This window comes from Schistocerca gregaria, chromosome 2 (assembly GCF_023897955.1).
Source record: "Schistocerca gregaria isolate iqSchGreg1 chromosome 2, iqSchGreg1.2, whole genome shotgun sequence".
Classification (NCBI taxonomy): domain Eukaryota; kingdom Metazoa; phylum Arthropoda; class Insecta; order Orthoptera; family Acrididae; genus Schistocerca; species Schistocerca gregaria.
In genome coordinates, this window is record NC_064921.1 from 438,022,117 (window position 1) to 438,050,011 (window position 27,895).

Here is a 27,895-nt window from a genome sequence, read left to right on the forward strand (position 1 = left end):
GGTGAGTACACGTATCATTCATTATTAATTATGTGACTGATATGATTACATTATTTGCAGATACAATTTCTTCTGTCTTTTCGTGATTCTCTGATTACAAATTGTAACTACCAAAATAAGTTTTCGTAATTTATAAACAAGTAGAGAAAATATAAAACCCGAAAATACTCCAAGGTATCGCGAACTTTAAAAATTCTTGTATCGCGTATTGTATGACTGAGATGATAACAAACACTTCAAAAGTGAAAGTGGTATCGAAAGCTTCAAGTGGTCTAATTACCCTTAACCTTAGTTCAACACAACCGCTAAGCATTTTTAAGAGGTAAAACTGTTTACAGCACAATTAGATTAAGGGAGTACTTTAATATTCTAAATCTTCTCGCTGATTCTGTCTTAGGAAAAGTAGGGTGTAGATTTGGCCAGACACCAGAGCAAAGACGAGAAAGGCTAACAGAGGAGCTTTGCGAAAGAACGCGACGCTGGATAGCTCTATGATCGCTCGGCCCAGCAACGGAACGGTGAAGCACATTACCCACCAAGAAGACTCGTTGGTTCTCGGTGTTAAGATATGTGATCTGCTCTAATAAGGCACCATGGAGTCTGGAGACAGCAGGATACTGCTGGACCCGAGAGCATGGCTCATCTGGTGCAAAACGTGGAGAGTTGCCAGAGAAACTACACAGTCCACTAATACTGAAGTGCATATGGCTTTCTCAGTCTATAGTGCAGCGAAAATATATGTCTAACGATACAACATAATGTACTTGCGTGTATCAGGCATGTAGGAGCCTGTCTGTTCGCGAACGTACCATAAATGAATCTTGTCAAATAAGAGCATCACCTGCCGTCGTCAATGCTGTACACATCACGTTTGAAACATAAGGATCCTTCATAAAAACACTTCATTGCACGAACGCCATCCCCGTTAATGTGGACACACATTAATTTGGAAACGATATTGATACTTCAGCTGTGCTATATAAATACTATAATATTTTCAACATCTTTCGCTTAGCCACTTCCAGTTGTTTCATTGTGTCTATTTAGTCATTATCGCAATACGTGCTTTTTATTTAAACAGCGAACTCCAACAGTGAGTATGGAGACACGTAAAGGAATGTAAACCACTGTAAGTTGGGCAAAAGCCCCAAATCGATCGTGTGTTAAATAAAATCACCTTCTATTGTGACTGGTAGCAGTTATTACTCTACATCCTATCTGTATTTTATGTGACTCTGTAATATTCTTTCGCAATTTATTCTTCAATTTCATTCCCTTAAAAACGAGGGTTTTTGTGGTACTTGTTCATTTTTCTCTCGATAAATGTAAGTTAAGTGTGGCTACTATCCCTAGATTATGAATGCTGCTTTTAACAGAATAATTATTCATGTTCTTCGCAATGTGCAGAATAGACAGGTAGGTTTACTCACATGAGGGAATTACAAACCTTGTCTGTTGAATCAGATCTCCACAGTGAGCCTGTAAAGGTCCTCTTCTATGGTTCAAAAATATTATCCATGTCCTGTGTATTGGGTCCATAAAATGACTGCAGAGTTAAGACTTTAGTGCATGTAGCAGTGGTCTACAAAATGCATCCCGCGGTGCCCAATGTAGCCAGAATTGAGTATTCGTGCGGCCTGCGATTCTTAGTCGTATTGTATAATAATACGCAGCTAGCAACCAAATGCAAAAATGTCAACTAATGTTAAGAGCTTTTAAGAGTGTAGTTTTGCCGGCCGCGGTGGTCTAGCGGTTCTAGGCGCTCAGTCCGGAACCGCGCGACTGCTACGGTCGCAGGTTCGAATTCTGCCTCGAGCATGGATGTGTATGATGTCATTAGGTTAGTTAGGTTTAAGTAGTTCTAAGTTCTAGGGGACTGATGACCACAGATGTTAAGTTCCATAGTGCTCACAACCATTTGAACCATTTGAACCACACCTACAGCACAGTGGTACAACGACGATATCCTAAGCTCCGTCCAGTTGCTCATCATGGAAAGTCATCCAGAACTTACATTTAAACCAAATAATTCCCGCCAGCACACGAGGAGAGTTTCTACTACTTATCTTCATGAATGCTAAGCCCTGCCTTCACCAGCAAGCTCGGCGAATCTCCGCAACTGAGAGCCTTTGGAATACTATGGGCAGGGCCCTCCAACCAGTTCGGGATTTTGACGATCTAACGCTCCAATTGGACAGAATTTGGCAGGATATCCCCCAGGAGAACAACCAACAACTTTATGAATCAAGGTCAAGCCGAATAAACTTCTCTTACGGTCCGAGTTGGACCAACACGCTACTGACCTGCACAATTTGTAAAGCTCTTTCTCTTGAATAAACCATCTGATTTTTCTGAAATTGTAATCATTTGGTTGCCTGTACATGTACCTCAAGTCCATTGATTTACGTCCCATTCGGATCATTTCTTCGTAGTGCATCCCTTTGTAATTTTTTAAAAAGGAATTTATTTTAAGATGTGCACAATTTTAACTGGCATTGCTGAATGCGGCCGTGAGCCAAGCAAAGTTGGCTGCTTTCCTCAGGGGAAGAGGGGTAAATCGCATGGCCACTGCGGAGTTAGAGGATGTTGGGGGGGGGGGGGGGGGAATGTTTTGCTGTTTGTCTTCCAATACTAACAACACACGGACGTGCGCGACTCGTACCGATCAGTTGGTATAACGGACAGGGAACTAACATGAATTTGAGAATTAGACACTGTCAAATGCGGTATTGTATTTATTTGTATCAAGGAACATGAAATTAATTCCACACATCAGAAGAAATTTTGCATCACCCCGGTTCTCAGAACTCCTGAAGATAGATATTGACTGTGCGTATTGTATCACAGACACAGTCCCTTTGACTGTTCAGAGATGTCAGTAAACCCGCCCAAATAACCATGCACGAGCAGCGCCTATTAGACGGAGGGGGCCCGACAGCCGATCACTTGCAGTCATTCCACCAGCAAGGAAGTACACGGCTCGTGTTGTCTGTGGCTCAACCATGCCTAGACGGTCAGTACCGCGGTTCGATCGCATCCGCATTCTTAATTTGTGGGTTGGGTTGGGGTGTTTGGTGAAGGAGACCAAACAGCAGCGAGGTCATCGGTCTCATCAGATTAGGGAAGGACGGGGAAAGAAGTCGGTCGTGCTCTTTCAAAGGAACCATCCCGGCATTTGCCTGAAGCGATTTAGGGAAAACACGGAAAACCAAAATCAGGATGGCCGGATCCAGGATTGAACCGTCGTCCTCGCGAAGGTGAGTCCAGTGTACTAACCACTGCGCCACCTCTCTCGGCGTTTCTTTATGCCAGGAAGGGCTCTCAACAAGGGAAGTGTCCAGGCGTCTCGGAGAGAACCAAAGCGATGTTATTCGGACATGGAGGAGATACAGAGAGACAGGAACTGTCGATAACATGCCTCTCTCAGGCCGCCCAAGAGCTACTACTGCAATGAATGACCGCTACCTACAGATTATGGATCAGAGGAACCATGACAGCAAGACCACCATGTTGAATAATGCTTTTCGTGCAGCCACAGGACGTCGTGTAACGATTCAAACAGTGCGCAATAGGCTGCATGATGCGCAACTTCACTCCTGACGTCCATGACGAGGTCCATCTCTGCAACCATGACAGCATGCAGCGCGGTTCAGATAGGCCCAACGACATGCCGAATGGACCGCTCAGGATTGGCATCAGCCGGCCGCGGTGGCCGTGCGGTTCTAGGCGCTTCAGTCCGCAACCCCGTGACTGCTACGGTCGCAGGTTCGAATCCTGCCTCGGGCATGGATGTGTGTGATGTCCTTAGGTTAGTTAAGTTTAAGTAGTTCTAAATTCTAGGGGACTGATGACCTCAGATGTTAAGTCCCATAGTGCTCAGAGCCATTTGAACCATATATATAATTAGCACCATGTTCTCTTCGCCGATAAGTGTCGCATATACCTTTAGCGAGACAATCGTCGAACACGTGTTTGGAGGCAAACCAATCAGGCTGAATGCCTTAGACACATTGTCCAGCGAGTGCAGCAAGGTGGAGGTTTCTTGCTGTTTTGGTGTGGCCTTATCTGGGGCCGAAGTACGTCGCTGCTGGTCATGGAAGGCGCCGTAACGGCATCGCTCGACTAGAATAGCCAACATGTTCTTCAGACATGAACCCTTTGGAACATGCCTGGGATAGATTAAAAAGGTCTGTTTATGGACGACGTGACCCACCAAACACTCTGAGGGATCTACGCCTAATCGCCGTTGAGGAGTGGTAGAATCTGGACCAACAGTGCCTTGGTGAACTTATGGATAGGATGCAAAACGAATCAAGGCATTCATTAATGCAAGAGGACGTGCTTCTGGGTATTAGAGGTACTGGTGTGAACAGCAGACTGGACCACGACTTCTGAAGGTCTCGCTGTATGGTGTTACAACATGCAGTGTTTGGTTTTCATGAGCAATAAAAAGGGCGGAAATGATGTTTATGTTGATCTCTTATCCAATTTTCTGTACAGGATCCGAAACTCTTGGAATCGATGTGATGCAAAACTTTTTTTAAAGTGTATTATTTGATGAAGTACAACGCAAGGGACAGAAGAGCAATCACATTCAGAGCGTTTGTTGTCTCATAGAACAATCACATTCAGAACATTTTTTGTCTCATATAGCATAATGATTAAAAAAAAATACAACTACTGTTACTAATGAACTAGTCATCGCTCGGACCGACAGCACAACAACACTTCTTCAGGCAACTGCAATGTCACAACTTCGGGGTCACTGATGTGGTAGCAATCTGAAATAGGGAAAAATCACACAAAGTGTTCCAAATAATACCGACATTTAACGATAATTACTTCGAGGCTGGCGGCCAAATTATCATGGCCTTACTGAAAACATTCTGAGTGTCATTTTTTCACAAAACGCTTTTTCATTGCTGTCTGCGTTGAAAGTCCCTGGACTTGTTCCATGAGTCAAATCACGGAGAAAAGTTTGAAAACATTCATTACAAGATGGCACATAGTGTTTGAGCGTAACAGTGCTTTCCGGTACCAACGTCTTCTCCATTACCCCAGGGTGGTTTGAACGATAACACGGCGAGTGGGCACTGCTTTTTTAGCAGCGACAGAGGTTTTGCAATAATGGAGAAACGTAGAAACGTTGCAAGGCCTTTGTTTCGCAATATTTAAACAAGATTGTTCAAAAATGGTTCAAATGGCTTTGAGCACTATGGGACTTACATCTGAGGTCATCAGTCCCCTAGAGTTTAGAACTACTTAAACCTAACTAACATAAGGACACCACACACATCCATGCCTGAGGCAGAATTCGAACCTGCGACCGTAGCAGTCGTGCGGTTCCGGACTGAAGCGCCTAGAACCGCTCGGCCACCGTGGGCCGGCCAAGAGTGTTGAATAAGCTAAAGCTATGAATCCGTTCGATTTCATGCCAATGCATAGTTCTGACAATTCCTTGACTGTAAGATGTTCTGAAACATTGTTGTCAGGGTAGGCGTATAAGGTCTCCAAATATACTGCCAGTGTGATAAAAGCGGGCTGATACTCATGCATTTCGATCAGCTATATACAAATTGTTACTTTGAAACAGATGAATGGAAAAATTTCAGTGTATTTAAATGAGGAGTGACCATTACAGACGTATGCCATCCGTACTTCATCTAAAAGACCAGCCATTTTAATTAGTTGCAAAGCAAAAACACATGTGGACAATGTTGCCATTTATTTCTGAACATCACAGAGAGTTTTGCAATAAACTTTGCAACGTTCGATCCGGAGAATGAAATTATGTAAGAAATAATATCGATGCCGACGTATTTTTCCCTCAAATTTAGTTAGTTTAGTCTTTAGGAAAAAACTTAAAAGTAAAATGTAAATTTGTTTTTGTTGACAACAGATCTATAAGTTAAAATATTCTTTCTGTATTTCTGTAATTGTATTATCACAAATAAAATTTAATGCTCCTGTATTAATGGCACTTGAAGTAAAAACGTTGTAATCGGCGATTAGAACCAATCAGTTTTCTACTATAACATTAGGAAGTTAGTAATAATTTTTTTCTCGTTGGTCTCGCTATTTTTTGCACTGATGACGTGGGCGACATAATTCCGTGGAATCAGAGTAAGTCGCCATTTTTTTAATAATAAGTAATGTCGTGTGAGGAGGGCCTCCCGACGGGTAGACCGCTCACCTGGTGCAAGTCTTTCGATTTGACACAACTTCGGCGACTTGCGCGACGATGTGGATGAAATGATGATGATTAGGACAACACAACATCCAGTCCCTGAGCGGAGAAAATCTCCGACCCAGCCGGGAATCGAACCCGGGCTCTTAGGATTGACAGTCTGTCGCGCTGACCACTCAGCAACCGGGGCGGACATTTTTTTAATATAAATAAGTTATTTAGGAAAAGAGCAACATTGTTTTGTGATTCTCCTGACAAGTGCGAGGTTTAGCAGTTAGAATGTTTCACTTTCCACTCTTCAGTTAATAATATGTATGGTACATATGCTGCCCCACGTGCAGCATCACAATATCAGTATTGGCTCCTGAGCAAGAAAGTTTAACGACCACTAGCATACAGGAATAATTTCAGCTGCTTCACTGTGGGTACTTGGTACAAACTGCTATATGAAAAATATTTATTTGTCAGGAGTTTCACTAGTTATTTATTTATTTTTGTGTCCTAGGTTTCATTTCATTAGCCCGCTGCCTAGCGTAACTGACAAAGATGTTATGCATAATGGTACAAAAGTTAACAGCCAATAATTTACAAACATTAAACAAATTAATTATTAATATTTAATATGGAAAGTAATACATTCATAATCAAACAACGCTAAATAAATAAATACATAAATAACTGGCACATCGATTTATGGTGGGCCATAGTTTAAGCAGAATTTTGAAGTATAATCAGTCAGCTTTAGCATTATCAGTAAGTGGAGAGTAACTGAACTTTGTCTGCTCATTCAGAAGCTGTTCAGGGTGATCCTTTTAGCGCCTCTTAATCTCGAGTATTCCAAGTAGCGATAGTTTCTGCCTAAAGTGTCCAGTGTGTGTGTACTTCTACGTCGCAGTACCTGATCGGAAGTATCCAGACACCCGTATGTAATGCCGAACTGACCGCTATATGTCACGAGAGGAGGGTCCGACAGTGTAATACGAGGCGCTGAGTGTTGTGTAGCCGTTAGAGAAGCAGTAAGAGCAGAATGGGTCGGTCAGGAGAGCTCAGCCATTTCGAACGTGGACTAGTCCTTTGACGTCACCAGAGTAACAAATCAATCACGGACATTTCAACTCTTCTAAAGCTGCCAAGATGACTGATGGTAACGTCAGTGTGCAGTGGAAACGCGAAGGAACAAGACCAGGAAGACCTCATGTACCGACGGACAGCAACCGTCGAGGATCGTTTCGAAAAGAAGGGTGAAATCAGCGGGAGGAATCACTCGTGAGTTCCAGAGTGCTAGCAGCACACTGACTGTGCATGTGGAGTCAAAGAAGATGAGGTACTGTGGTAGGGCTGTTGTTCTCAAGTCACAAATTTCTGTAGTCAGTTGTAAGCGACAATTGAAGTGGTGGTTTGAAATGATGAATTCCGCTTTGCGCTGTGGCAAACCGATGCAAGGTTTTGAGTTTGGCGAATGCTTGGAGAATGTAACCTGCCATCATGCGTATTGCCAACAGTGAAGTACGGAAGACATGGTATGGGGGTGTTTTTCGTGGTTAGCGTTGTGTTCACATTAAGAGATGTGGAAGAATACGAACGCATTTTACACCACTGTGTAGGCATACTACGTACAATAGAGGAACAGTTCGGAGATGGTGATTATTTGTATAAGCAAGACAGTGCACTCAGCCATAAAGCAGCATGTATGAGGCAATGGTGTGTGGACAATAACATTCCTGAAATGGACTGACCTGCACGGAGTTCATACCTGAACCCAATGAAACACCTTTTGGATGGTTTAGAAGTAGTGTCGTGTGACTAGGGCCTCCCGTCCAGTAGATAGTTCGCCGGGTGCAAGTCTTTCGATGTGACGCCACTTTGACGACTTCCACATCGATGGGGGTGAAATGATGCTGATTAGAGCAACACTATACCCAGTCCCTCAGCGGAGAAAATCTCCGACTCAGCCGGGAATCGAACCCGGGCCCTTTAGGACTGACATTCTGTCACGCTGACCACTCAGCTACCGGGGCTCTTGACGAAAAATGGGCTGCCATTCGTCCACAGATATTCAGTCACCTCAGTGAAAGTGCCCGCATAAGAGTTCAGTCGTCAACGACGAAGTGTGGTCACACCCTACATTGATGTCCCCTAATACATGTCGGAATATTTTTGAACAGATAGTGTATCTGTTTTTGGTTTTCAGAAAATGCTACGCCGAGGTGGATTGTGTTTTCTGCAGCTACCAGCTTCTGTGCTGTTAGTTACGTCTGGTGTATACTGGTCTGCCAAGTGTTAGTATGTTGAGCCGGCCGGAGTGACCGAGTGGTTCTAGGCGCTACAGTCCGGAACCGCGCGACCGCTACGGTAGCAGGTTCGAATCCTGCCTTGGGTATGAGTGTGTGTGATGTGCTTAGATTAGTTAGGTTTAAGTAGTTCTAAGTTCTGGGGGACTGATGACCTCAGACGCTAAGTCTCACAAAGCTCAGAGCCATTTGAACCATTTGTTACTAGGTAGTACGAGCCACACACGTTAAAACTGATGTTATACACCCTACTCTTCTTCGTTGGGGAACGCTTGTGTTTGCAATTAAACAAATTTTTGCCTGTTCTCTCTCTGATGTAATAAGTCGCTGTATATTTATTTTCCTTCAGAATGTTGTCCTCTTTTGGCAGACTATCTCAAATCGCAATACTCGCCTTTTTCTGGCAATCATTTGAGGCACTTCTGGCGCATATACTGACGTTATAGTTTGAGTTTCTAAACAATACTTTCAATAAGAATGGGCTGGAAACCGCTGTTTACAGCTATCGTTTTGATTGCGAGTAGTTCTTGTTCAAAATGAATGGTAGACACTGGAACTGCCAGCAAAGTGTCTATCATAAAATGAAAAGCAGCGTGCTTGTTGTAGTCAGGGTGCGCTGTGGAAGCTGGAATGTGCGAGTCTCTGTATGTGTCTTTCCAATATGTTTTGACTTCGTGACTTCCCGTGTTAATGGCAATAATATCTAGAAAGGTAATAAATAGCTGTGCCTCCTACATCCATGCTGAACTGCATGTTCTTTTGTTGTCTGATCATATTTGCTAATATGAGACTGAGTACCATAACATCCAAATCCACCAAAAACAAACACAAAATAATCTATTACAAATTTGGATAAAAATTCACTTAACAGCTCCTTAAGAGATTAGTCCCATTCCTTGCAGACTAATTATGTTGGCGGAAAGGAAACATAAATAATCCGCTGCATTGTAGACTGACATCACTGAAATCAATTTCCAGTAAAGTTTTGGAACATACACTGTGTTCGAACATCGTGAAATATCTCGAATAAAACGATATATTATCACATAGTAAGGATTCATAAAATATCGTTCTTATGAAGCACAAGCGACCCTGTACTAATCACACTGCGTGCCTACGGAGTATCGCCACAGTTGCGGCACTGGATTCGTTATTTCCCGTCAGAAAGGACACAGTTCATAGTATCTAACTGGAAGTCATCCAGTGAAACAAAATAATATCTGGCGTTTCCCACGGAAATGTTACAAGCATTCTCCTGTTTCTAATCTATATAAACGGTTTTAGAGACGATCTGAGCAACCTTCTTAGATTGGTTGCAGGCGATGCTGTCGTTTGCCGTCTATTAAACTTAGAACATCGGCACAAATTACAAAATCGTGTGAAAAGTGGCAGTTGACGCTGAACAATAAAATGTGTGAGGTCTTCCACATGAGGTTATACAATAAATAATGCAAAAAAAAAATGGTTCAAATGGCTCTGAGCACTATGAGACTTTACTTCTGAGATCATTAGTCCCCTAGAACTTAGAACTACTTAAACCTAACTAACCTAAGGACAACACACACATCCATGCCCGAGGCAGGATTCGAACCTGCGACCGTAGGGGTCGTGCGGTTCCAAACTGAAGCGCCTAGAACCGCTCGGCCACTTCGGCCGGCTAAATAATACAAATTTAAAGGTTGTCGATTGGAATAAATACGTAGCATTACAATTACAAACAACTTAAAGTGGAATGTTGTACGAAACGCGAACAGAACACTACGGTTTGTTAGCAGAACACTTAGAAGAGGCAACAAATCCAATAAAGAGACAGCGTGCACTACGCTGGTACGCGCACTGCAGGAATCCTTATCAGCATGGTTGACGGAGTACATCTAAAAAATTCAGAGAGGAGTAGTTCGTTGTGCATATTCGCGAAATAGCGGAGAGAGTGTCAGGGATACAATATACGAGCTGCGGTGGTAATCGTTTAAACAAAGGCGTTTTTTTTTGGTGTGGCGAGATGTCACAAAATTTCATCACCAACTTTTTCCTCCGATTGCGAAAATTCCGTGACTCCCTTCAACATAGGTAGAAATGGCCAGTGTAATAAAAAAAGAGAAATAAGATTTCGCACGGAAAGATTTAGATATTTACTTTTCCCAAATGCTATTCGAGAGTGGAACGGTCCTGAAATAGTTTGAAAGTGGTCCTGTGAACCCTGTCAAAAGCAGTTAATTGTGAACGGCAGAGCATTGATGTGGATCAGAGGTCCCCAACAAAATTTTCTTGAGGACCCCCTCATCGAGCACGATTGGTACCTTGTCATACCACACGATCAAATACCTAAAAAGCCAAATTAAGAGTCTTTTTATACGTTTCCTATATTTGGTACTTAGAAAAAACATTGACATATTCATTATTGAAAAAATGTTGAGCGGCTAAAACAAAAACATCTGTTATCATACGAAATATATTTAATATATTTTTTATTATAATAGCATCTTGCGTACCCCTCTGGTATAGCTGGCGGACCCCTGCGGGTCCGCTGACCACCTGTTGGGAACCACCGGTTGTATACGTTTCAATAAGGGGCGACAGGTGTCCCTTACACATGAATCACGTTGTACGCACAATCGGGTAGATGGCTCTTAGCGCTTATGGTTCAAATGGCTCTGAGCACTATGGGACTCAACATCTGGGGTCATCAGTCCCCTAGAACTTAGAACTACTTAAACCTAACTAACCTAAGGACACCACACACATCCATGCCCGAGGCGACCGTAGCAGTCACGCGGTTCCGGACTGAGCGCCTTAACCGCGAGACCACCGCAGCGCTTATGGCTTTAAACGTCTGAAAGCAAACATCCTGCAACAACTGTCGGAAAGGTGCAAGCCAGATGGGGGAGCTTGATGGTCTGGGGAATGGTTTAGTCATTCTGAGCGGCACAATGGATCAACTGATAGATGCATCCATCCTTGGAGAATATGTTCACCCCTAACGTGAAGTGCGTTTTTCTCGGAACAATGGCGTCTACCAGCAGGATAATGGAACGTGTCACAAAGCTCGTAGCGGACGTGCGTGGGTCGAAGAACACTAGAACGGCTTTACCGTACTGTCCTGACAACCGCACTCCCTCGATTTAAACTTAGTCGAGAATCTGTGAGACCACCTCTATCGGGCTGTTCGCGCCATGGATCCTGAAACTAGAAACCTAGCGCAGCTGGCCAAGGCAAGGGAGTGGGCATGTCTGTCGGTACCTTCCAGAACCTCACTGACTCCCTTCCTACACATCTCGGAGTGGTCGGCCCTGCAAAAGATAGTTATCCAGGATTTTGACAGGTGGACACTTCAACGTTACTGGACAGTGTATTTTGTGAACGCAAACACTTATCGCAAAATGTATTGTAACACCACACTCGTTTCTTGTTCGATTTTGCGTGTGACAAACAACTTACAGAGAAATTGGGAGTGGAACTGTACGCAAAAATGGATAACGCTAGATTTAAATGTGGCCATGTCACCCCTAATTAATCTGCGGTGGTAGTGTTCACGATAAATCACAACTGTTTTTCCTTCCAAACGTGAACGATCACGAACACTTAGGGTGTTCAATGACATCAAACACATACACAAATATAAAAAATAAGCATAAGGGTAAATTCCGGATCAACTACTGAAAGTAAAGACTCTACCGAATCACAATAATTTTATTATAACCTTCACATCAATACTGAGTAAAACACAATGAACAATTTACAAATTATCCTCCTAACTGGCATTGGCAGTAACTGTGTTAAAATCGGTCCAAAACGCGATCTGTTATAAGATATATACGAAGAACCACTACATTCCAAAGTAGCGTGTAACCCCTATGGAAAAAGCAATTGCGGTTGATCCATCTATTTAACGTTACTACTAACACAGGCCGAAGCGGGAGCGATCTCACCGTAATATTCCTGTCGTAGCGGCGGCCTCCGACATCGACGGCGCGGCCGTGCCGTCGACGTGTGGCGACTCAGAAAGTACTATCCTACAGTATTCGAACAACGGAGTGCTGTCCGTAAACTTCTCTAATTGCGACAATGTTTCCGTCAGCAATGAGCTGGCGCGGCTAACGTCCTCTCAGAACGAAAGACCAAGAGGGGAGACGACTTGGCTAACGTCCTCTCAGTACGAGGGCCCAGAACGGAATACCTCTACAGAGTGTCGAGCAACATCACTCTTCACGTCTGTTTTCCCACTTCAACTTTTACCGAGCGAAACACATCACTAGAAGCTCTCAAAATACACAGTTTTCCCGTGCCGACCAATGTACGGCCTTGAAATAGAACTCTTTTCCACAAATCTTTTATTTCTACAAAAATTCATAAGTAAACTCCGCCCCCGCCAGCTGGGAAGAACAACAGCTATGGGCAACACGTTTACTGGAAGTTTTCTCTCAAGAGACCACTCAAGATTTTCTCGGCAAGGTTCCCCGTCGTAGCGAACACAGACTCCTGCATTGAAAGTTTTGTTATTCGGAACTCCTGGCCTGCCCCACTTGAGTTACTCGAAGGCGTAAAATTAGTGGGACATAGGCGAGAGCGCGCACAGGAAAGCCCGTCCAGCTATCCACTGCTCTGTTTTGGTAAACGCTTGAACACGTGCAGCCGCGAGTCCCTCAGAGGTTCGCGGCCGCTTTGGCCGCTCTAACCAGATTACAGAAGTCCCCCAGTTCACCGTAAAATCTTATAATTACAAAGTCGCAGAATTCCCGCGATATTACCTACCCATCGTGCCGATGCGTTACCACATAGATTTCCTACACTGCAATGTAGAGTATTATTTCAACAAACAACAACTGCTTATCTACAAAGCGATTGCGGCACTGTCAGTCGTTTTTTGGACTCATGTAAGCTGCAAAACCGTTGCCACCTTACAGTATTACAACATTTCTGCTCCAGAAACAATCACGGCTGTGCTTTTATGCAGTTTAACGACAATCTGTTTTCCGTAAGCGTGTTGCTTTGGTGTAAGAGACACTTGGTTCCGGCGGCTCATTACAGGCTAACTGCATTTCATTTTGATTTTTTGCCCTCATTTGTCTTTGTATCAGTATTACAGTGAAGCTTGCGCACAACAACGAAAATATCTACGACATGCGATGCTTGTATTGTTTGGAAGCAAACTTGTCCCATTCACTCACGGTCCTTGCTGGTGACAACACTAAGGTCTGTTTTACTATTCGCCCTCAATTTTGCATGTAATACTGTTCATCTCAGTCATGGGTTAGCTTTCCGGCAGAATTAGGTTGTTACGCTACGCTGATACACGTCAGTATATATATGTTCACTGATGAAGAGTTTTCCAACGTTCACATCGTTTATGGGTTCGCTGAATACAGTGTAACAGCGGCACAACTATACAATGTTGAATTGTTTTGCTCCACAGGTAATTCATGTCAATATTAATAAGAACCATCGCAACTGTGTTACATGAATGTACATTCACAACGCCACGACTTATTTTGTTCACTAAACCTCAGAGATGACCCGTAGTAAGGCTAAAAGCTGCAGTAAGTTAGTTACATGTAATCTTCATCTACATCAAAACTCCTCAAGCCACCTGACGAGGTGTGGCGGAGGGCATTTCTGGTGTCACCAACTGATGCCACAGCGCCCCTTTCGCTCTTTCATTCGTGAATGGGGCGTGGGATACAAAGTTTTCTAATAGACATGGGGCAGTATGTCGTCCTGAACGGGGTAACTTCCACAGAAACAAGAGCAACTTGAGGTGTGACCCATAGTAGCGTAATAGGACCCCTGCTTTTTACGATTTACATAAACGATCTGGTTGATGGTATTGACAGCGGCCTTAGACTGTTTGCCGATGATGCTGTAGTCTACAGGAAAGTAGTATCACACGAAAGTTGTGGACAAATCAATGAGGATTTTCAGAAAATAAATGCGTGGTATAATGATTGGCAGTTATCTCTCAATATTAGTAAGTGTAACCTACTGCGTATAACAAGGCGAAAATCCCCATCAATGTACGAGTACAAAATAAATGATCAGTCTTTGGAAGCGGTAACATCAGTCAAGTTATCTGGGTGTGACCATACGAAATGATCTCAAGTGGAATGATCAGATTACACAAGTAACGGGTAAGGCGGACTCTAGATTGCGGTTTATTGGTAGAATCCTGAAGCGATGCAGTCCTTCAACAAAGGAAATAGCTTAGAATATGTTAGTTCGCCCAGTCTTAGAGTATTTTTCGTCTCTATGGGACTCTTACCAGTTGGGTCTGATTCAAGAGATTGAGAAGGTCCAAAGAAGAGCGGCAAGATTCGTGACTGGTACATTTAGCCATCGCGAGAGCGTCACAAATCTCATAAAATGTTTGAAGTGGGACACACTTGCAGATAGACGACGCGCTAAACGGGAGGGGCTGCCCACTAAATTCCGAAGTCCAATCTTCACCGAGGATGCAGAGCATATATTATTACCACGAACTTTCAAAGCGCGTAATGATCATCATTCAACGATAAGGGAAATTAGAGCTCGTACTGAGGCGTTCAGACAGTCGCTTTTCCCTCGCGCGATCCGCGAGTGGAACAGAGGGGGGGAAATATGACTTTGGCGCGAATTGTGCCCTCCGCCACGCACCGCTTGGTGGCTAGCGGAGTATATATGTAGATGCCGAAGAATGCTTGTCAGTAAGCCTCTGTATTGGCTCTAATTTCTCGTATTTTCTCGTTGTGGTCATTTCGTGAGACGTAGTAGGAGGAAGTAATATGTGATCGACACTTCCTGGAAAGTACTCTCTCGAATTTTCAAAAATAACCCTCTCTTGTAGCGTGTGCCACTGGAGTCTGTTGAGCGTTTCTCTAACTCTCTCGCACGGACTAAACGATCCCGTGACGAAACGCGCCAGTCTTCGTTGGATATTCTCTCTCTCTCTCTCTCTCTCTCTCTCTCTCTCTCTCTCTCTCTCTCTCACTCTCTCCCTCTCTGTATTACTATCATTCCTATGTAGTAAGGAACCTAGAATGATAAACAGGGCTCGAGAATGGGTCGTACAAGCACCTTGTAAGCCATTCTTTAGTGAATGAATTACATTTTCCTAAGATTCTTCCTGTGAATCTGTCTGCAATCTGCTATTATGTAAATTGAGGGTGGAGATGGCAGAAAGAAATGGAAAGGGAAGGAACTATTGATGTCAGATGCATCGGTACTTTATGCGGAATCAGCGACGACGAGTGAAAATATGTTCCTGATCGGGGTTCGAACCTGGTATCTCCTGCTTTATAGGCAGTTGTGCTAAGTATGACGCCACCCAGACGCAGTGTTTATAGCAGTTGCGTTGACTATCTCGCGACTCACACTCCCACCTAGCGCCAACTACCCGAAAGAACAGACACCACGCACGCATACGGCATCTTCCTTTCCTACTCTTTGTACTATGCGTCATTGCACTTCATTTTGCTCCAGATACATATTCCTATATATTTTACGGTAGTTTCAGTTCATCAGTAGTGTAGCTGTGCAGTAGTGTATTTCCTTTCCGTGTATGCAAATATGTTTCATTTATTTACGTTCATGGTCAATTGCCAGAGGCTGCACCATTCACCATTCTTCTGTAGGACATTCTGTAGATCATTACTGTTTTCTGGCGTTGTTACCCTGTTTTAGATAACCACATCATCTCTAAACATCCTTAGAAAACTTCTGACGCATTCTACTAGATTAGCAATCGACAAACTTCCTTACTCCAGAGCCACTACTGACATTGCCACGAGGTACGTCGGGCCGCATGTATACCGATCTTATTATTATTAATAGCTAACCTGCAAAAATTAGTATGTTACAAACCCCCAATAGACACGATACAGTACGACTGCTATATTGTATTTTCGCTACCGATCCCCAAGTACTGATCGTTAAAAAGTCTGCATCATTATAAACACTTCGTGTGAACAGTTCTCCGTTTGATTGTTGCCACACTCAGCGACCCAAGGTTGTGAAACTATAATTTCATGACGTAGTGTTGTATTATTTGCATGTGTAGATACCTGATTAATAACAGCACTTGGACTTACATTTAACAGGCTCACGCCGTCACTAATTATTTTTCTCGCCGTCGGGCGGCGCGTGTATTCATACGAACACTTGACGTGAACTGGCAGTGCTGCTTTTCGTGTTTCTCGTCGTGGGCTGCGGTCCTATTCAAAAACCCGAGGATACAATTTCAATACATTGACCTTTACTAAAAATAGCCACAAATTCGGTGAAACCTCATTTATTCAGAAAGCTCTCTCGTTGAAGGGCCATAGAATATATCTGTATTCATAGCAGTTCGTTGCGCCTGGCTAATACGCAATACATTATACAATATTGTATTCTAGGCAGCATAATTGGGAAGCAATCAAAGCTGAGAGAGCTGCCACTCAATCTCATTTCCCGTTCGCGGAGAATCATGTTAGGGGCGTCACAAATATAGACTACAAATGGACTTAAACTACTCTCAAAGTGAAGGGTCCAGTACGAGTCTGACCTGGATAGCGTGAGTATACTGGTGTTCTGAAGCATCAGTGCGAAATGTTTCCAGAGATGATTAATGGACGTTTTGATGGAACGTCAAAAGCAAATTTATTTACTGTGTTTCCAGTTACTTGTTGAATAATATTCATAATGGGTCATACTAAAACCATCAAATTACTTTCTTTTACCTCCATCAGACACGTGTTCAATAAGCTACTAGTTGTTGGAAGCTATACGTAACTTGTGACATTTCTTCATCCTGACGATCGATTGCGTCAGATAATAAAATCCATAAATTGCTCAATATTGCAATATGTAGAATGCCTTCTAAAGTTAATGTCGACTGTTTATATAATATGAATCAATGCACTGTTTGGCACATGTTTACGATTGATGATTATGCAGATATACAGTGGTTAAATCAATGACTTCTAATGCAATCATAACGAACAGAGGAAAGTGCAAAAACCAAAAGCCGTGTGCAACAAAGGAAATAAATGGAAATTGATGTGGAGATTAGTGTACGATATGAGTGTAAAAATTCATTAAGGATCTCTCCGAAATTGGTCCATTCAACACACTTCCTGGCTGCCTCTCTAAATGTGTAAATATTTCCAGCTGTTCCAGTACATTAATCTTTCGCACCTCTCTTGAGAATGGTAAAGTTGCTGTCTGTGCAGTTGACGTAAATACACACCAAAAGATAAAAGTATTGTTTTCGCTTAAAATTTATGTTCTCCATATCTTGTGAACTTCCGTCGCGTCTGACCGACAAAAGAACATTCGCTATCGCTGTATTTTATCTTGTCTATGCGGGAATAGTGAAACATATAGACAACATCTGTTTTGAGCAAAAGTGATGAATTCGGTTTACAGGGTGTTTATAAAGTTTCTTACCGTTTCTGTCTTAACTTTTATTTTGACCTTTTATGGTTCAAATGGCTCCAAGCACTGTGAGACTTAACATCTGAGGTCATCAGTCGCCTAGAACTTAGAACTAATTGAACCTAACCAACCTAAGGACATCACACACATCCATGCCCGAGGCAGGATTTGAACCTGCGACTGCAGCAGCAGCGTGACGTTTATGCAGATAATCTAAACGAATGTACACAATGGAAGAATGAACAGCTGTTGTTGCTGACTGACTGTGTGGAATGTCGTAAGAGGAGGCGCGGAATAATTTCATGCATAAATTTCACAAACCAGCTCCTACCAGACATACACTAAGAATATGGTTAACAATTTCAAACGAATTGTTTGTTTTACTGATGAACAGCGTTCAGAAAGTGCAGCTGTAGCGCATGGAACTGTAGAAACGCTACAGGAAGCGGTTACCCGCACCACCACATCAATCAGAGGTCCAAGCATGGAAGTTGGTATCGCATACACCACTGTGTGGAAAACAGAGCAAATCTAATTGAATAATCGTGTCTACCATATTCAAATTGCACAAATACTTGAAAATGAAGAAAATGGTTCAAATGGCTCTGAGCAGTATGGGACTCAACTGCTGCTCTCATTAGTCCCCTAGAACTTAGAACTACCTAAACCTAACTAACCTAAGGACATCACACACATCCATGCCCGAGGCAGGATTCGAACCTGCGACCGTAGCAGTCGCACGGTTCTGGACTGCGCGCCTAGAACCGCGAGACAACCGCGGCCGGCACTTGAAAATGACTATGGCACCAGACAGGCTACGTGCTGAGTTATTGAATGTCCCCAGAAATGGAAAATTTAATTGCACGTGTTGTGTTCAGCGACGAGGCAAAATTTCGCACTGTCCAGGACTACCTGAATGCCACTTTTGTTGGGAGACAGATTGTCCGTGCGACACCAAGACTTTTAGCTCCACATTCAACTGATTTGTCACCAATGAACTTTTTCGTCTGGTTATTTATCAAGTGGAATTGTATCATGTAAAAATCAATGATCTTTAACAATTCGAAAACCTCATTTTTGCGGCTCTGAAACAAATAAAGCCAGCTACGTTAGCAAGGATTTCTCGGGCTACACATTTGGAGGGTCATCACATTGAAATGCACTAAATTTCTATAAATAAATCCCTCAGTGTGCGTTCATGCTGGTTACAGTCCAGAATAAAGTGTTTAAGCGGAAAATGGTAAGTAACTTCGTGAACACCCCATATTATTGGTAGTGAAGCCAATATTAACCTTAGTGTTAGGGAAGGCTCATGTGTCCGCAGCTCGTGGTCGTGCGGTAGCGTTCTCGCTTCCCGCGCCCGGGTTCCCGAGTTTGATTCCCGCCGGGTCAGGGATTTTATCTGCCTCGTGATGACTGGGTGTTGTGTGATGTCCTTAGGTTAGTTAGGTTTTAATAGTTCTACGTTCTAGGGGACAGCCGGCACGGTAGCTCAGCGTGTTCGGTCAGAGGGTTACGTGCCCTCTGTAATAAAATAAAACTGAGTTAATCGATCGCCAGCGAACTTAATCGGATGTCTTACGACGTCCGCCCCGAGCAGACGAAGCGAACAAAATGAGATTAAAAAAAAAAAAAAAGGTGGACTGATGACCATAGATGTTAAGTTCCAAAGTGCTCAGAGCACTGTGAACCATTTTTTTGAAGGCTCATGCATTTTTCGTCCGACAATTTGCCCATATAGGGGACTGCGACGTATCTTCTGCTTTCACGATGTACAATTTTCTTCAAAGTAATAACTCTTTCACCCTTGGAGGCCAAACTGCGCAATTGTTCCTGTCTTACTGTTCAGAACCCTCAGTTCAACTATCGTTTGTATGCATTTTTGCAACTGTTTATATAACTTTGTGATATTTTGTACATTTAAATAACATCGCTGTAATAAAGATTATCATCTTTATTCGTGACGAATATGATGTCCCATAAACGATATATCACACTCGATAGATGCCAGGCAGTATGTTTACGTGTTTCCCTCTTTCGCTGAGCGACCCTGTCTGGAGATAGTAGCGTGAATAGCGTAGCACGTTTCCTACAATCACTGCTCTCCGCACCTCTGCCAGGCGCGTGGCCTAGTGTTTGTGTGATCGTCATGTCCAAGAAGCTGATTTTAACGTCTTCTTGAGCCGTGATATCGGTACAGTCCTGTGAGGATCTTTTATGAAGACTGTTGGCAGTGGGTGTTCCATGTCCTTTATCACCTGCAACTTACTATAACTTTTAGCCTAATTTTTATTTCGGTGGTCCAGCTATGGTGATTCTTATTAATACACTAATGGCCATTAAAATTGCTACACCACGAAGATAACGTGGTACAGACGCGAACTTTAACCGACAGGAAAAAGATGCTGTGATATGCAAATGATTAGCTTTTCAGAGCATTCACACAAGGTTGGCGCCTGTGGCGACACATACAACGTGCTGACATGAGGAAAATTTCCAACCGATTTCTCATACACAAACAGCAGTTGACCGGCGTTGCCTGGTGAAACGTTGTGATGCCTCGTGTAAGGAGGAGAAATGCGTACCATCACGTTTCCGACTTTGATAAAGGTCGGATTGTAGCCTATCGCGATTGAGGTTTATGGTATCGCGACATTGCTGCTGGCGTTGGTCGAGATTCAATGACTCTTAGCAGAATATAGAATCGGTGGGTTCAGGAGGATAATACGGAACGCCGTGCCGCATCCCAACGGCCTCGTATCACTAGCAGTCGAGATGACAGGCATCTTATCCGCATGGCTGTAACGGATCGTGCAGCCACGTCTCGATCCCTCAGTCAACAGATGGGTACGTTTGCAAGATAAATACCATCTGCACGAACAGTTCGACGACGCTTGCAGCAGCATCGACTTTCAGCTCGGAGACCGTGGCTGCGGTTACCCTTGACGCTGCATCACAGACAGGAGCGCCTGCGATGGTGTACTCAACGACGATCCTGGGTGCACGAATGTCAAAACGTCATTTTTTCTGATGAATCAAGGTTCTGTCTACAGCATCGTGATGGTCGCAACCGTGTTTGGCGACATCGCGGTGAACCGACTTTGGAAGCGTGTAGTCGCCATCGCCATACTGGCGTATCACCCGGCGTGATGGTATGGGTTGCCGTTGGTTACACGTCTCGGTCACTTCTTGTTCACATTGACGGCACTTTGACCAGTGGACATTACATTTCAGATGTGTTACGACCCGTGGTTCTACCCTTCATTAGATCTCTGCGAAACCATACATTTCAGCAGGATAATGCACGACCGCATGTTGCAGGTCCTATACGGGCCTTTCTGGATACAGAAAATGTTCGACTGCTGCCCTGGTCAGCACTTTCTCCAGATCTCTCACAAATTGAAAACGTCTGGTCAATGGTGGCCGAGCAACTGGCTCGTCACAATACGCCAGTCACTACTCTTGATGAACTGTGGCATCGTGTTGAAGCTGCATGGGCAGCTGTACCTGACACGCCATCCAAGCTCTGTTTGACTCAATGCCCAGGCGTATCAAGGCCGTTGTTACGGCCAGAGGTGGTTGTTCTGGGTACTGATTTCTCAGGATCTATTCACCCAAATTTCGTGAAAATGTCATCACATGTCAGTTCTAGTTTAATACATTTGTCCAATGAATACCCGTTAATCATCATCATTTCTTCTTGGTGTAGCAATTTAATGGCCAGTACTGTATTATTTTTTCGCACTGACAACAATTAAATCACAATATTTCACATCTGTCCGAAGGTATTACAATGTTTTGGGTACTGCAGGTTTTGGTGATTGCAAGTTACAAATTCTAAATATTGAGGGTAATCTGTGTAAAAAACTGAATAAGTCATAATTACATTATTAAACTTTTGCAAGCCGCTAAGAGTCTAGCATGCCATACAGAAATTTTCAGAACATATTCTTGAACGACCTCCGAAAGTTTATCGGTTGAGTTTGGGTTAACCCTGTACACTGTCGTTGATATTTATTTGATAACGAAAGGTTAGCATTCACTGACAGACCACGATCTGATATCTGGTTGAACAATATTTCCACTGACATAGTACAGAAAAGCATGAACTGCCAATATTTACGGATTCTATTTTCAATATGTTTCCAAAAGAAATGAAGAATGAAACCGTGTAAGTTAGGATTCCGCACGGCAAATTCAAGTTATTGAATGCAGGAGACACAGCAACGTGTAACGCGACGCTGAGTCTTTTGTGCTACTGTGCACCACCGGTGGGGTGCTTTGCTCCAGTACTTGCATCCCATTTATGCCTTTGTAGGAAGTCTACGGCCATTATTTGTGCGAAGTTTGCCGGCTGCTTGATCTATAAGCATTGGTTCATAACTGAATTGGTAGAGAACTTCTCCCTTGCAGATGAAGAAGATTCTATAGATTATAAAGCTGCAGTGTCCAGTTTGTTTCCTGTCACTGCTGACTGAAAAGTGTTCATTGTCTGCTGTTTCGGTTTTGATGCCCCAACGTTCATTCATGCATAGAGGTAAACATGGAACTCGTTGTAAAAAGTAATCTATCTTGAATCGGCAATGAAAATTTAAGCGTTTCTTAACAGCAACTGTGGTGGCGGTTTGCACAAGGTGACTTTTCAGTACGTGTCAAAATGTCGCCTGCAGAAAGTACAGACTGTTTACGAAGGAAAATTGCTCTTCCATTTTTTATTAGACCAACGGATTTGTCAACAATTAACTTAAAGTTTTTGTTTACGTGGGCGACCTTTGGAAATCGTCTGTGACTGAAATAGGCAGCTGCATGCGGGTTTCATGAGAGCTATGCTCGACGCTCACTACAGTAAGAAAGAAAGCATAAAGCTGCCAGCCAAGCCCACAGGAGTTACGTTACTGCCCCATTTTGCTACGTTCACGTCTCAAAGTTTTCAGTGTTTTGTGACCAAGAGCCTTCGTTTGCACGAATCAGGTCCACGAAACTTTTTTAATAAGCTCATTTTACGTATAAATTAATTAGTTGGGTATCGTTCTGACATTCCACTTGTGAACTAAAGGAAAGTTACGACAGCTACATAAATGTTGGTTTGCGGATAAATTTCATAACTTTTCGACCTGTTTCGGCACTATGTGCTTGTTGTTTGATTTTTCATACACATCAGTCATCCTATATCTATGCATATCTGTAATTATCTCCAAACTTGTGAATATATTTCCTATTTTCTATTATCTTAACTTTCCACCGCATGTCCGCACCCCAGCGCTGTGGTTGAACAAGGCACTGAATAACTTACAAGTATTATTTTGTATTGTATCGAGAATCTCTTGAACAACTTGACCCTGGCACAGAAGTGTCGGTCTTTTGGGAGGCTACCTATCCTATGTTTATGGCCGTCTGAATTTTCGTGAAACTGCTCTCCGTACAACAGCATAAGAGCACTCTCGGTTTCACCACATTGTAAGCTGTTTATTGTGGGAAGTAAACAGTTCTCCCTCCAATATGTCCAGCGCGAAGAAAAATTCACGCACTCGGACTTCACAGCGAGATTTCTCACATACTAGCAATACAAAAATGGTTTTCACAAAATTTCATCCTGCGCATCTTTCAAGCAGAAAACGAACATTAAAGACTGGCAATATGGCAGTACTGTAATCATATGTATGGTAAATATTTCTGTCAGAAGTTTTAAATAGTTCTGTGCGGTTGGTGCAGTGGATAGCGTTTTCGTTTAGCATGCAGGAGGTCTAGAGTTCGATTCTCAGTCGAAACATATTTGTTTTTATTTGCCAATTTATTCTGCCATATAATTCAGCAGTGTGCACCGTTTCTTAAACCACACGTATCCGGCATTTACATAGGGCAGCGTTTTGTAACGATAAACATCATAAAAACGTGGTCAGAGAAGTCAGAAACAGAAAGCTGAAACAAATGACCTCTCACAGAACAGAATAACCACAAAAACAATATCTATTTCGAGATACTGGAGGTGATTTCACACATAAATAACTCAACATCTACTGGTCTTTTGTACTACATGCAGTACGTCCGCTTAGATGTAACACAAAGCCACCAGTGACAATATTAATTCCCGTGTTAATGAGCGCATGACGTTAACGTATGGGCGGATGCTCGAAGCGACCCTTCCCTCTCCCCCTCCCAAACACTGCGCCAACAGCTGGGTCTGTAGCTCTGTACTCTTCGCAACATGGTTGCATCCAAAGATACAAATGCATCAAGAACATGCTCTACCTGTTCTTGTACGTGTGTCGACGGTATAGAATACATGTGTTCCTTTAAGAGTCTCCACAGGAAAAAAATGTAGGTGATTTTGGTCAGCTGAACGTGGAGGTTATACAACTGGACCTCCCCATTTACCTGAAATTTTTTTATCTAAATACCGTCGCACATTAATTCTAAAGTATGAAGGTGCACCATCATATTGGAAGCATAAGTTGTGCCGAACGTGACATGCAACATCTTCCAGTGCGTTAGACAAATGGTGTGAGAGGAATGCATGATGCCTTCGTGCAATCAAGCGGTCAAGCAACAAGTAGGGTTCCAGACTTTCCGGTCCAAACTTTGATGCCACACTTGCGAGTGATGTGCAGGTTAACGTCACACCAATGTTGAGCCTTGAGAATATTGAAGACATCCTCACGAGTGAACGCTGCTTCGCCCGACCGTATTACAGTGCTCATAAAGTCGTCGTTGGCTTCTTGTTGTTAGTGGAGCCATTCGCAGAATTGTATCCGCAGACGGCGGGCTGCAGGATTCGTGTGTTGTATTAAAGAATAATAATGGGGGTGCAGCCTATGCTCGTGCAGCGCATCAGTAAACGTGCGTTGTGAAACACGCAGCTTTCTCGCTGCGCTCATTGTACTTCGCTGGGGGTCTTGGTGTATGGCCTCCATAACAGCTGGGGCACGGCGAGTCCGTGGACTACCTCTGTCACGCTATGGTGGAAGTATTGAAACTGTCTCCCGAGGGCGGAGCTCCAGATGACGAAACACAATTTTTTTCCGGTGACGTTGACCAGGATAACTAGCAGCATTCACGAGCGGCAGCACCAGCCCGGTTATCAGATGCATTAACGATCAGAAGCATAGCAACAAATTCGTGGTTTGTGTAGGCCATACGTCTGCCATATTGTTTTAGAGTAACACGAGAAGAAAATACAATATGTGTACGAATGTACATGGACTCGTGGGCACGTTACTCCGCTAATAACTAGCCCCTGCCTGGCGAACAGCGCATGTAGTATAAACACGTCATAGTAGCAGAGGGCTGTTCCACCTAACGCGCATCACCTCTCTTACAGCTTTTGTTCTGTATGGCTCATCCCTACACTGCTAATTGTGAAATGTTGGTTTTAGAATTACACTGTTTGCTACCGGTAATGGACGTGAAGTTTCCACACTTCCATTGATAATAATAACACGTGGGAACACTTAGTAAACAGCATGCGCTTATCAGACTCAATGTTGAAAGACGTAATTAGTGGTTCCGTGGTGGTAATACATACAAATGACAACCGTGTTTGGAAATTATTAGCAAAGCATGTTGCAAGCACTGCTGAATCCGTAAAGCCGCAAGGAAATGTAATGGACCTCAACGTGGCAAGCTATAATAGTTTGTACTAATCGATGGGACCACTGGCGGAGTGTAAACAGAAAACAGGTTTGCAAACAAGTAGATGCAGCGGTGTGAAAACATTCGCGTCCACGACGTGCAAAAGGCTTCTTTTAAAAGCTGGCCAATGAAAACGATTGTATTACCATTTCTGTGTTCGTGGTACGCAAGTGCAAAAGTTTTGTGGAAGGCTCCCTGTATTCGCTGTATGACGATTAAGACGCCAGATGCCGTACCACGCAGACTACTTTTAGCAAATAAAGACAAATATGCTTCGAGCCAGAATCGAACCCTCGACCCCATACATGCTAACCCAAAACTCTATCCACTGCGCCAACTGCACAACACTTCTCCTCTCTGCTGACAGAGATAATTTCCGTACATATAATGTCAGTGTTATCGGATTGCCAGTCTTTAAAGTCTATTTACTGCCTGGAATATGCACAGGACGAAATTTTGTGAAGCACATTTTTGTATTGATGGTATTTGAGGAATCGCACAGCGAAGTCGCAGAGCACGAATTTTTCTTCACCCCGTATAATTTTTACAAGTCCCCCGCCGCTTTTCTCTGGCTGTCGGAAGTCTAATGTCAGGAATAAGCGTTGGCATTTTTACTAAGTTTTCAGTAGAAAGTTACTGATTCTCGAGGAAGATTTATGTATGAAATTTATTACCGCTGTGCCAGACAAGTTGTCCTGCCTGTGCGAAGCCGGGGCAGGTCGCTCCTGTATAATAAAATTCCAAGAGGTATTTCCATTGGTTTCATGTCTACAATTAATTTAGCTTTTTGTCGAATTTAGAGCTTGATTTGATTATTTCATTGGCTTTATATTTTTTCTACTTTTGGTACACAGTATTGTGGCAGCCAAGATGAACTTGCAGAGCTATTAAAAAAAGTAAAGGACATTAGTCAGTCATATGGATGGGACCTCAGTGTCAGCAAGTTCACACTCATGATAATTTTTCGAGGAGTAGAGATTCAAGTCGTAGGTCTTTTAAAGGAACTGGAAGTCGTGGATTCTTTCATCTATCTTGGGTCAACCATCCGCGACACGAGAAGCTGTGAAAAAGAGATAAGCAGAGTGGTCGTGCTAGGGCGAATGACTATGAAGAATCTCACCGAGACGTGGCAGAACAGAGCAATAACGAAAACCACAAACGTCCGGCTTGTTGAAGCATTCGTATTTTCCGCCTTCTATTATGGTTGCGAAATATGGACCCATTCAGCCAGAGTCAAACAGAGCGTCGATGCATCTGAGCTTTGGAGTTGGCGTAGGATGTTGCGCATAAAATGGACAGAAAGAAGAACAAATGTGTCCATATCTCCAGGCGCCTTTATTCCCGTGTCAACAGAAAATTCTCCAGTTTTTTGGGGATAGTGTGAGAAGAGATGGAGAAAACCTAGAAAAAGTAATAATGAAAAGGAAGATCGAGGGCAAAAGATCGAGGGAAAGAACAGTGAGCAGATCAAGAAGATCTCTGGTCTACCCTTCAACAGACTCCTAGAGAAGCTGATAACCTTCCAGTCCGCAGCTCGTGGTCGTGCGGTAGCGTTCTCGCTTCCCGCGCCCGGGTTCTATTCCCGGCGGGGTCAGGGATTTTCTCTGCCTCGTGATGACTGGGTGTTCTGTGCTGTCCTTAGGTTAGTTAAGTTTAAGTGGTTCTAAGTTATAGGGGACTGATGACCATACCTGTTAAGTCCCATAGTGCTCAGAGCCTTTTTTTTTTAACTTCCAGGCTGGAGACGCTTGGTTCATGGGGTCACGACACTCAGCAGCGAGCACAACGTCTTGTGATGATCGCAGTAGCGAATGTGTGCATTATCCTCATGATCTCATCGTTCGTAATTTTTGGCTATGAATCAAAGATATTTGTATGTATTGTCCTGGCGGAATAGGTACAGCCGTGGAAAAGTCATGTGGTTTGCCCTGAAGTTGCCATTAGCATGTCTCATGGTGATTACGTATTTTCCATGTCCTATTCGCAGTCGTGATTACGTTTATGGAGCGGAGAAATCACTCCTATTTTGTATACAAAGTTGGAAGACAGACCCACTTCATCCAAGATTAGGACAGGCACATTCCACTGTTCCTGCTCCATGACAAGCCCTTTCTGTTGCACCTGGGAACACACGCGCGCATGACCCAGTCAGGTAGCGTCACATCTCACACCGACAGGAATCACCGTCTAAGGAATCCCTGCCCAGTATGCTTTAAATGGTCTCCACTCTGTTCCTGTTGTAAGTTGAGAGCGCTTGTTTACACGCGTCAGTTTTTGTGGCCTCGCGCTGCAAGCGGTGAGCGGACCTGCGCGTGGCGGCAAACCGGTTCTGCAGCGCGGGGGGAACTCTGTCGCGCAGGACGTGCACTGTATGCTGTAGACTGCAGAGGGACGCTCCACT